Source organism: Chrysemys picta, chromosome 4 (genome assembly GCF_011386835.1).
Source record: "Chrysemys picta bellii isolate R12L10 chromosome 4, ASM1138683v2, whole genome shotgun sequence".
Lineage (NCBI taxonomy): Eukaryota > Metazoa > Chordata > Testudines > Emydidae > Chrysemys > Chrysemys picta.
In genome coordinates this window covers 59710990-59720871 of record NC_088794.1, presented here as the reverse complement: position 1 = coordinate 59720871, position 9882 = coordinate 59710990, and the positions used below count along the sequence as shown (strand labels likewise).

Sequence of the window (9882 nt, the reverse complement as noted above, 5' to 3'; positions counted from 1 at the left end):
ACTGTAAACCCTGGATGTGATGGAAACCACGTCAAGGGGGGGGGGGCAGCCCCCCTAGTTCCAGCCCCTTTGAGCAGCAGGAAGGCTGCAGCCAGGGAGCCCCCAGCTCCAGCCAAGCAGGACAGACTGGTTCCTTTAGTACCTGGGTCACCGCATCCCAGCCGTGCTGGGGGACCCCACGCGCGGGGGCGGGGGGATCTGCCCCTCTCGAGGGTGGCTCCTTGTCACAGCTGCCTGCACCGTCCCGTGCTCCTGGGCCAGGCAGGGTCAGACTCTCACCCTCAGCGGGTTGGATTTCTCTAAAGCCCAGTTTCTTCCAGTGGATGAAACCCGAAAGTATCCAGAAGATGCAGCGGGTCCACCCGGCTCCTCTTTGAGGGCCAGGGCTCCAGCGAAAACGCCTCTGCTGCCCAGCGGGGGCTGGAGGGAGCCCGGAGCCCTGGGCTGCTCCTTTGCATTCAGCCCGCAGAGCGGCGGCTAATATTTCCCCCCGGTTTGATGCAGTTTGCCAGGCGAAAGCCACGCGGTAATTCGCTCTCCGGCCCCGCACGCAGCAACTCTGCGCTTCCCTCCCGCAGCTGAGCAGGGAGCGAGGCGGGCGGCAGGAGGATTCATGATAGGGATGGGGAGGGGTAGCAGATCCCCCCTCCCCCTTCTCCCCGGCTGCACCTTGGCAAGCTGACTTGCTCCGCTGGGCGGGTGGTCCTTCCAGGCGGGGGGACGCCAAGCTCGCTGCCCGGGACTAGGCTCGCTAACCTGTGGCGGGTACCCAGGAGCAAACAGCCCCCGCCATCCCGGCTCAGCGCAGCAAGCGGCAGGGGAATCCCGGGAAGCGCAGCGGGGGTGGGGGAATCAGCCCCGGTAGGTCCCCCCCTGCAAACTGAAACTTGCCACAAAGCCCCCCCCCCTCTTGGGGTGTCAGCTCGCTGCAGCCTGCGGATTGCAACCCCCCTCCCCCAGTGCTGCTGCAACCCCGCGCCCCACGGCTAGGAGCGGTGGCGGCTCTGCAGCCAGCTGCGGGGGGACCCACGGCGGCTTCAACCTCCTCCGAGCATCCCCCGCGGCTCTGGCAGAGCCTCCGTCTCCCCCCTCCGCCCCGGCCGTGCAAGGAGCCCCCCCCCCCGCCAGCAATCCCTGCAGCCGGGGCTGTCTCCCCCTCCCTGTGGAGCCGCTGCCGGGGCGGGGTCCGGGCGCAGGGGAAAGTTTCTCGGCGCGCAGCGGCGGCTCCCGGGAGCCCGAGTTCCCCACCCGGGAAGGGCTCACGCTGCAGCGCCTCCCGCAGCCACCCGGCCTGAGCTGCCGCAGCCTCGCCGGGCCCGGCTGGGAGCCGGGGCAAGGCCCGGGCCGCGCACGCAGCACTTCTCTGCTCCAGCCCGGCCAGAGGGGGAGCCCGCGGCTGGGATGCAGCCTGGCGCGGGTGAGCGGCTTGGGGCTGGGATGCCCAGCGCTGGGGGGTCTGGGATGCCCAGGGGGAGGGGCTGGGGTGCCCGGCGCTGGGGCTGGGATGCCGAGGGGGAGGTTCTGGGATGCCCAGCGCTTGTGGGGGGAGGGTCTGGGATGCCCAGCGCTTGGGGGGGGGGGGAGCTGGGTTGCCCAGGGGGAGGTTCTGGGATGCCCAGCGCTGGGGTCACGGAGGATGATGTTGCTGGGATGCCCAGCTCACCCCCTGGGGTGGCTGTGGCGGTTGACCACAGGCCCCTCTGGCACAGCTGTGGTGGGTGGCTGCTGGAGTGCCCAGCCCTCTCCTGGGCCAGCTGGGGTTGCTGTTGTGGTGCCCAGGCTTTGCGCAGGGGGAGACGTGGCGAGCCTGCAATGATACCCGTCTAGTCCAGCTCTCTGGCTGTGCGGGGATGGCTGCTGTGTGACCACTTCTGGGGCACTTCTGTGGTTTCTTTTTGTGGCTGAGAGCTCCAGACTGCTTGGATCTGCTGCATGGTGCAGGGGGAGGCGGGGTATTCTAGGGTCCGAATGGCAGGGCCTCTTGGCTGAGACCCCACACGCTCACCACATCTGCCTGACTTAGGTCTTGATGGGATATAAGGCCCCGGTTCCCAGAAAACAAGGGGTAAGACTCTAGGGAGAAAGGTACAAAACTGGAGATGGGCTTGAATGAAACTCCTGGCCCAGTCCCTAGCCGCCCCAAACCTGGATCTGGATCCGAATTGACTCCTATCTTTATAATGGGCTGGACCAATCCTCCAGGTCTGAACACCCCCCAAATTGGGACCTGGATCTGGATGGGGAAGGTGGTGGGGCATCCATCTCATTCCTGGCACCCAGGGAGAACAGGCACCAGCCTCACACCCCTCCGTCTAGTGCCACAGATTCCATTCAAACACAGTGACAGGAGCTAATTTATTACCATGGGCAGCTCCAGTTTTAACCCCTGCTCCCCCCCCCCTCCCCCCACATACACCTTCTCAGCCCTCTCCTTTGATTTGGGGGAAATCGATACATGTTTTCCGCCACAGCAGCGCCTGTGACTAGTTTGTTAACTATGAGGACTCCTGAATGAATAGGGCTCAGGCAGGTAATTTACCAGCAGATCTGAGAGGGGATAAAGGGAAACCAATATAAATAGTCAGTAATAAAACTGTTTACTGACACCGGGCCTTCTTTTAATGAGATTTGTATGCAGGGGAGGGCGCCTCTGATAAGCTCTCCAGCTTACAATTATTGACTCTTGTCCAGTGGAGCCACAAAGCAGGGAGAGACTATCTTCATAAAGCCCCTGATCACATCAATCAGGAAGAGAGCTGGAACAGAGTTGAAAAGGAGCCGGGGCACGAGTCAGTGTTATTAGTGCTGCTAGGATGGGACCTGATGCTACAGCACAGTGCCAAGACCACTCAACTCCCAGGAGCTGAGAGCGCCCGGCACCTTGCATGAGTGGGCACGCGATGCAGACACACTTGCCTTGAAAACACAGAGGGCTCTGCTGGGTCTAGTGATTTTGCTAGTGATTTTCCTGCACTCTTCAGGAGTTATGCAGCCTCGGCCCCAGACTGCGATGGTGATCCTTGACCTTCCTATTGTGCCTTCCACCTGAAGTAAGCAGGACTAGCCTTATTTTACTGATGGGGAAACTGAGGCACAGAGACGTTATTGGCCTGATCCTTAGAGGTGATAAGTATCTGCATCTCTTGTTGTCTTCAGCTGGACTTTTTGGGGGGGCGGGGGGTCAGCAAATATGGCTGGAGGTGTCTTGAGTTGCTCCCAATAATTGAGGCAGCCAAAGTCAGTGGCTGCTTTTGATCTGAGTGAGTTGCCCAACATCACAGAACAAATCAGTGGCAGAGCAGGGAATAGATCCCAGACTCCTGATTCCCTTTTTGCTCTAAGCACTAGACTACACTCCCACCAGATGTGAGACTAGAACTCAGGGTCCTGACTCACAACCATCAGATGTACCCTGGGCTGTAGGGAACTGTCCTGTACCCATTGGGAAATCCTGCCCCTTGTGGGAGGCCACCAGCAGCACTGAACTGATCCTTGCTCAGAGAAATGCTTGCTGCATACATAACCCATCGCGCTGATCACAGTCCATGCAGCTCTCAGTGGGGAAAAGGAATGTGGCAGCCCCTCCCCAAATAGCAGTGCCGAGATTGCTGGGTAGATGAGCACAGGGAGGACATGGACTGGCAGGATCTGGAAAGCTGTCTCCACTAGAGCGGCCTTGTTATGGGCTGGACTGAACCTTATTGAACTGGGAAGGGGTGTGTGTATGTAACTGCTGCCCTTCATTTAAGACAGTTGGAGGTTAATTGTTTCTTACTTTATGGAACCAGATAGCTGAAACAATAGCAGCCTCCACCCAAAACACAGGCACATTGGAGGGGTTTCGCTGGCTATTGTTCTGTGTGGGTTTGTGTGTCTGTGCAAGAGAGACGGAAAGGCCAGAGGAGCAGAGACAGAAGCAGTCGATAACACAAGAGAGCAGGGGACAAAAAGCCCCTATACAAGTACTGGGAGTGTGGCCCTGAGAAAAGCTTTTGGGCTAGGTGCTGGCTAGAAAGGGTCTTGGATTTGGAACTGCAAGCAAAGAAACTGTCTCCTGTTGTTTGATTCCTCCTGCATTCAAGGAAATAGGACTTTGTACGTTCTCTGTAAATAACACTGGTCTACAATTTTTGAGAAGTCGTCTGCTTCAGAGATAAAATGTGCTATTTATTATGTATTTTGATGTGCTGAATTCAAATATGACAATTAAAACAACGGATTGGCTACTGTTTCTAACATATTTAAGTTTTTACATTTTACGTCTATGTATATTGTGTAGATAGTAGAGTTTTAATCATAAATTGTAAACCTAGGTCTTTTCATGTGTTTATGGTTGCTTTACATGATAACATTTCACCTGTCCTATTTATGTAACACTTTAAAAATCAGCAAAATGGTTATATAAATAAAATGTATTATGAAACAAAAGGCAAAAAACTATTATGTACATAGTTTAGCCCTATTCAGTTCTACTCGGTGCTTCTTGGCTTGTCTCTTGTATTCATTAAATGGAGCATCTCTTGTCACTGTCCAGCAATAGTCTGCAAGCATTGATGGGCTCCATTTGCCCTGATAGCGTTTCTCCATTGTTGCAATGTCCTGGTGAAAACGCTCGCCGTGCTCGTCGCTCACTGCTCCACTAGATGAGAGTTCAAAAAATTTATCTTTAGTGACATGTTGCAACCAAGGCTTTTGTATGCCTTGAGGAGGTTTTCCACCAACAACCTGTAGTTGTCTGCCTTGTTGTTTCCGAGAAAATTTATTGCCACTAACTGGAAGGCTTTCCATGCCGTCTTTTCCTTGCCACGCAGTGCATGGTCAAATGCATTATCTCGAAGAAGTTCACGAATCTGAGGACCAACAAAGACACCTTCCTTTATCTTAGCTTCACTTAACCTTGGAAATTTTCCACGGAGGTACTTGAAAGCTGCTTGTGTTTTGTCAAAGGCCTTGACAAAGTTCTTCATCAGACCCAGCTTGATGTGCAAGGGTGGTAACAAAATCTTCCTTGATTCAACAAGTGGTGGATGCTGAGCACCTTTCCTCCCAGGCTCCAATGACTGTCAGAGTGGCCAATCTTTCTTGATGTAGCGGGAATCTCTTGCACGACTATCCCATTCGCAGAGAAAACAGCAGTACTTTGTGTATCCAGTCTGCAGACCAAGCCAGAGAGCAACAACCAAATCGCCACAAAGCTGCCACTGATGTTGGTCATAGTTTATGCACCTCAAAAGTTGTTTCATGTTGTCATAGGTTTCCTTCATATGGACTGCATGGCCAACTGGAATTGATGGCAAAACATTGCCATTATGCAGTAAAACAGCTTTAAGACTCGTCTTCGATGAATCAATGAACAGTCTCCACTCATCTGGACCGTGAACGATGTTGAGGGCTGCCATCACATCATCGATGTTGTTGCAGGCTACAAGATCACCTTCCATGAAGAAGAATGGGACAAGATCCTTTTGACGGTCACGGAACATGGAAACCCTAACATCACCTGCCAGGAGAGTCCGCTGCTGTAGTCTGGAGCCCAACAGCTCTGCCTTACTCTTGGGTAGTTCCAAATCCCTGACAAGGTCATTCAGTTCACCTTGTGTTATGAGGTGTGGTTCAGAGGAGGAGGATGGGAGAAAATGTGGGTCCTGTGACATTGATGGTTCAGGACCAGAAGTTTCATCCTCTTCCTCTTCCTCGTCTGACTCAAGTGAGAATGATTCTGGTGCATCAGGAACCGGCAGTCCTTCTCTGTGGGGTACTGGGCGTATAGCTGATGGAATGGTTGGATAATGCACAGTCCACTTTTTCTTCTTTGACACACCTTTCCCAACTGGAGGCACCATGCAGAAGTAACAATTGCTGGTATGATCTGTTGGCTCTCTCCAAATCATTGGCACGGCAAAAGGCATAGATTTCCTTTTCCTGTTCAACCACTGGTGAAGATTTGTTGCACAAGTGTTGCAGCATATATGTGGGGCCCACCTCTTGTCCTGATCTCCAATTTTGCAGCCAAAATAAAGGTGATAGGCTTTCTTAACCATAGTGGATATACTGCGCTTTTGTGATGCAAAAGTCACTTCATCACAAACATAGCAGAAGTTATTTGCACTGTTCACACAAGTACGAGGCATCTCTGCTCACTTTGGCTAAACAGAAATGTGTCCCTTTGCAAAATCGAACACTGACAAATAAGAGAGCACGACAAATTGTATGATTTCTAGAGCTGATATAGGGCAATTTGTTCAGCAGAGTGATGTAAGCTTCGTTATGATTGCATAATCCATGACTTCTAGGAATAACATGATGCAATTCCTATCATGTATGACGCAATATCAGCTTCAGATTGCATCATTCATTGTTTTGCCTAAAAAGCAAGTACTGTCCAAACCCAGTCATAGATTTATTCATAGATCTAGTCAAAGATGTATTTTAGTCATTTCTGGTTTAAATTGAGACCCCTTCCCTTTATAACTCACTTATCCTCCGCCATTCCCAAGTCAGGGTCGTATATACTGACCCAATAGCATATCTTGAAAACTAGAGCCAATCAACAATTTTAAGCATCATTTTCGTTCTCAGTGACCCAGAATTAGTTAAGTTTGACTACATTTATTTCAGAAGCATTTTGGCTGTAGAGCAGTGTAATAATCAGCATTGGATCAAAGAAAGCTGACTCCCTCATCAATTTCTCCTCCTACTGGAAACAACCCTCAGCACCCCAATTGGTCTAACTGCTCGGGTCAGAAAGGGATAACACTTTCATTTGCACCGAGGGCCCAACACTACACTCGTTCAAGCTCAGAGTGCGGGCACCAGCAAGCAAAGAATAGGCTTTGCAGTGAGTTGCTGCATCTCCAGGGGCAAGACCCCTTCTTAGCCCCATCACGAATGGTTCTTGTCTGTGCAGTGGCTGCTGGTGCTAGCTGCAGAGACCTCTCTTTGCTGTCTGGAGCACTTGGAACTGGAGTAGCTTGTGTGCGTGGTAGTGGTGAGCGAACCTTGGGAAGCAAACAGTGGGCAGAAAGAGAGGGTTTATTTTATAAAGTGCTTGCCAGGTTGGAGAGAGGACTAATGAGGCCCTAATTAAAGTCAGTGGGGAGAAATTAAGAGGGGGAAGAATTAGGGCAGCAGCGACACAAAGGGAAAAACACCCTTCTCTAAAAACACCTCCTTGATCTAGGAGATCAAAGGAGAGCCGGGGAACGGAAGGAAAGCATGTTTCCTAATTGTGCTTTGAGCTTCTTCTCTCTGAGGTATGCCCACCCCTCCCTTCGCTGCCCAGCATCTGGCATGGAGGCAGGTCCTGCAGAGGCAGGCATGCAGCTGGGCATCTCTGGCATGGAAGCGTTTCCCTTTGTAGACACTAGTTCTCCATGGGAGCGCCCACAATCGATATCGACGGGGGTTCCCTTGAGCTCATCCTTCCCCAGGGCAAGATCAGGGCTTGAGCCACTCTCAGTCCCTCACCTGGCCTCACTCGCAGAGTCTGCAGCCATACCAGCGAGGTGGCACTTTGCTCCCATCTCAGTCCCTGGGAGTTGGACTCCAGGGGGAGCAAAGTTAGGCCAATGCTGAGCACTTCTGAAAATCCTCCCCTGCGGGTGGAGCAGAGGCAGCCCCTTAATGGCCCCACCTTCATCGCTCCCTCTAAGCTCGTGTTGCCTCCTGGGCTTAAAGTGTGGCTCTGCTCTGAGACGTGACTGTGAAAATGGCACCACGGGGTTCCCTGGATGGATTTCTGATCAAGTTTGCTCAGCTTACTAGCAAAGAAAAGGAGGATTTCCCCCCCCACACACACAACTGCCAGCCCTCCAAACTCATGTGAGCTAGGATGCACCAGCATAAATTCAACTCCCCTTTCTGTTCTGAAACCTGCTGGGATGCAGGACATCTCCGCTTTCACTGGGGGAAATTCAACCTGGGCAGAGAGCCAGCACAGGCCTACACACCCCTTAAAACCTAGGGTGCTTCAGGGCATCAACCAAGCTGTAACTACCAAGGGATGAGGAGGAGATTTCCCGTGGGGCTGATTATCCCACATCTGCCAACTGTGTGGTTACCTGCACCTTCCTCTGAAGCATCCAGTGCTGGCCATTGGATCCTGGGCTAAATAGCGCAACCAGTCTGGCAATCTGTGTGTTTGGTTTTTTTTAAATGCCACCCCCTGACGGTGGTTATTTATTGCTGTTTCTGTTGCCTCAAAGGCACAGAGGGACAGGAGGCGTGGTGATCGGATCTCTGTGAGAAGTCGCATGGGTCTTTGATGACAGCACTTTAGCATTCCAGGAGCGTCACACAGCCCCGGGCCCTATAAAATACACCTCCTGGGAAAGAAGCCCCGATCAGGCAGTGACAAACCAATCCCCAGGTAACTAGCTGCAGCCCCACATTCAGTGTACGTCTACACTAGCATGACCAGATAGCAAGTGTGAAAAATCAGGACGGGGATGGGGGGTAATAGGTGCCTATATAAGAAAAAGCCCCAAATATCAGGGCTGTCCCTATAAAATCGGGACATCTGGTCACCCTAGTCTACACTGCAAAGTGCAGGTGTGACTGTAGCACAGGTAGGTATACCAGAGCTAGCTTTAACCTAGCTAGCCCGGGTCTCAACACTAGTGAAGATGTGATGGCACGCCAGGGGTTCTGGGTACATATTCAGGTTGCTAGCGTGCACTGAAGCTCGTGCTGCTAGGTCTTCACCACTATGGTTAGCTCCGCTAGTTAGCCTAAAGCTAGCACAGGTTTGCTACAATCTCACCTTCACTGTGCACTGGCAATTGTGGGCACCCCCTTACTTAACCTTTCTCCAGCAAATCCCTTAATATCTCTTTGGAACTGAACCCAAATCCCCAGTCAGTGCTCTAACCCCATGACCATTCTTCCGAGGCCACCTCTTGGCTCTGCTATTGGCTTGGGCCTGGGCCTAGCAAAGCACTTAAGGACATGCTTAATTTAAGCATGTGAATCATCCTCATGCCTTCAGTGGGATTATTCACATGCTTACAGTTAAGTGGGCACTTAAGTGTTTGGCTGGCTTGGTTCCATAGCGCATGGATGGGAAACCCCTCCCCCAGACGTCGGTGGGTTCTCAATCTAGATGCAGCTGGCACCTGTTTTTATCGTGAGCTGAAGCGATGTAGCACTGAACAACTCCACAACCTTCGAGGCATGTGTCTGTCGTCACCCAGGTCCAAACAGTGCCGCTTGAGAGCGTCTGGGGAAACGTGATTGTGAAACCAGCTAATATTTAATCCAGGGAAAGGCCCAAAGTGTGGGGCAGGGATGGGGGAGAAATCTGAGCTCCAAACTTTGTGGCTCACTGAAAGCAGTCGCTCTACCTCCCAAAAAAGTCTAAGAAAGCATCCGCAAATGTATCGTACGTTATTTCATATCATATCAATTAGGCAGGAGGGAAAAAAAAAAGCCTGACCTGCTAGGCTGACAAGTAGTTTGATGCTGGAGTATAATATCCAACAGTTCAGTGGGGAAACTCGTTAAGCAAATTCGCCTCCCACAGGTGAGCTCTGACCCAGGGAAAGGACCCGAAGGAATAGCAGCTCTTTTAATTTAATTTTAAATGATTTTGAAACACTCTCAAGCGTTCGGAACCCAAAGGCCCTCCGGAGCTTTCGTTTATTTTTGTTTCAACCTGAGCGGCTTGGAAAGGAAATGCCGCATTGGAACAGACAGGTGACTTATCTAGGCTAGGTGACTGAGCCTGGCTGTTGGGGAGCTGGTCATAATGCAATGAACTAGGCTGTGCCCTCTCATAGGGCAGTAGGAGTTTTCACGCTTCTATCACTCAGGAAGAAAGTGGGCCATTATCTGTTTATCGCCAGTACCTGTATGGCTCCCACCGTCGTCGTGTGTGAGCACTTC

General features: G+C 52.0%; 1 long non-coding RNA gene across 1 annotated transcript in view; it reads left to right on the top strand.

Moving 5' to 3' along the window:
- The first annotated feature begins 1276 nt into the window (after positions 1-1276).
- LOC112060423 (uncharacterized) overlaps positions 1277-9882 on the top strand; it is a 31839-nt gene continuing 23233 nt past the window's right edge. Inside the window, exon 1 of the long non-coding RNA XR_010601016.1 lies at positions 1277-1417. This is a non-coding gene — a long non-coding RNA (uncharacterized LOC112060423). The remainder of the gene's footprint in view (positions 1418-9882) is intronic.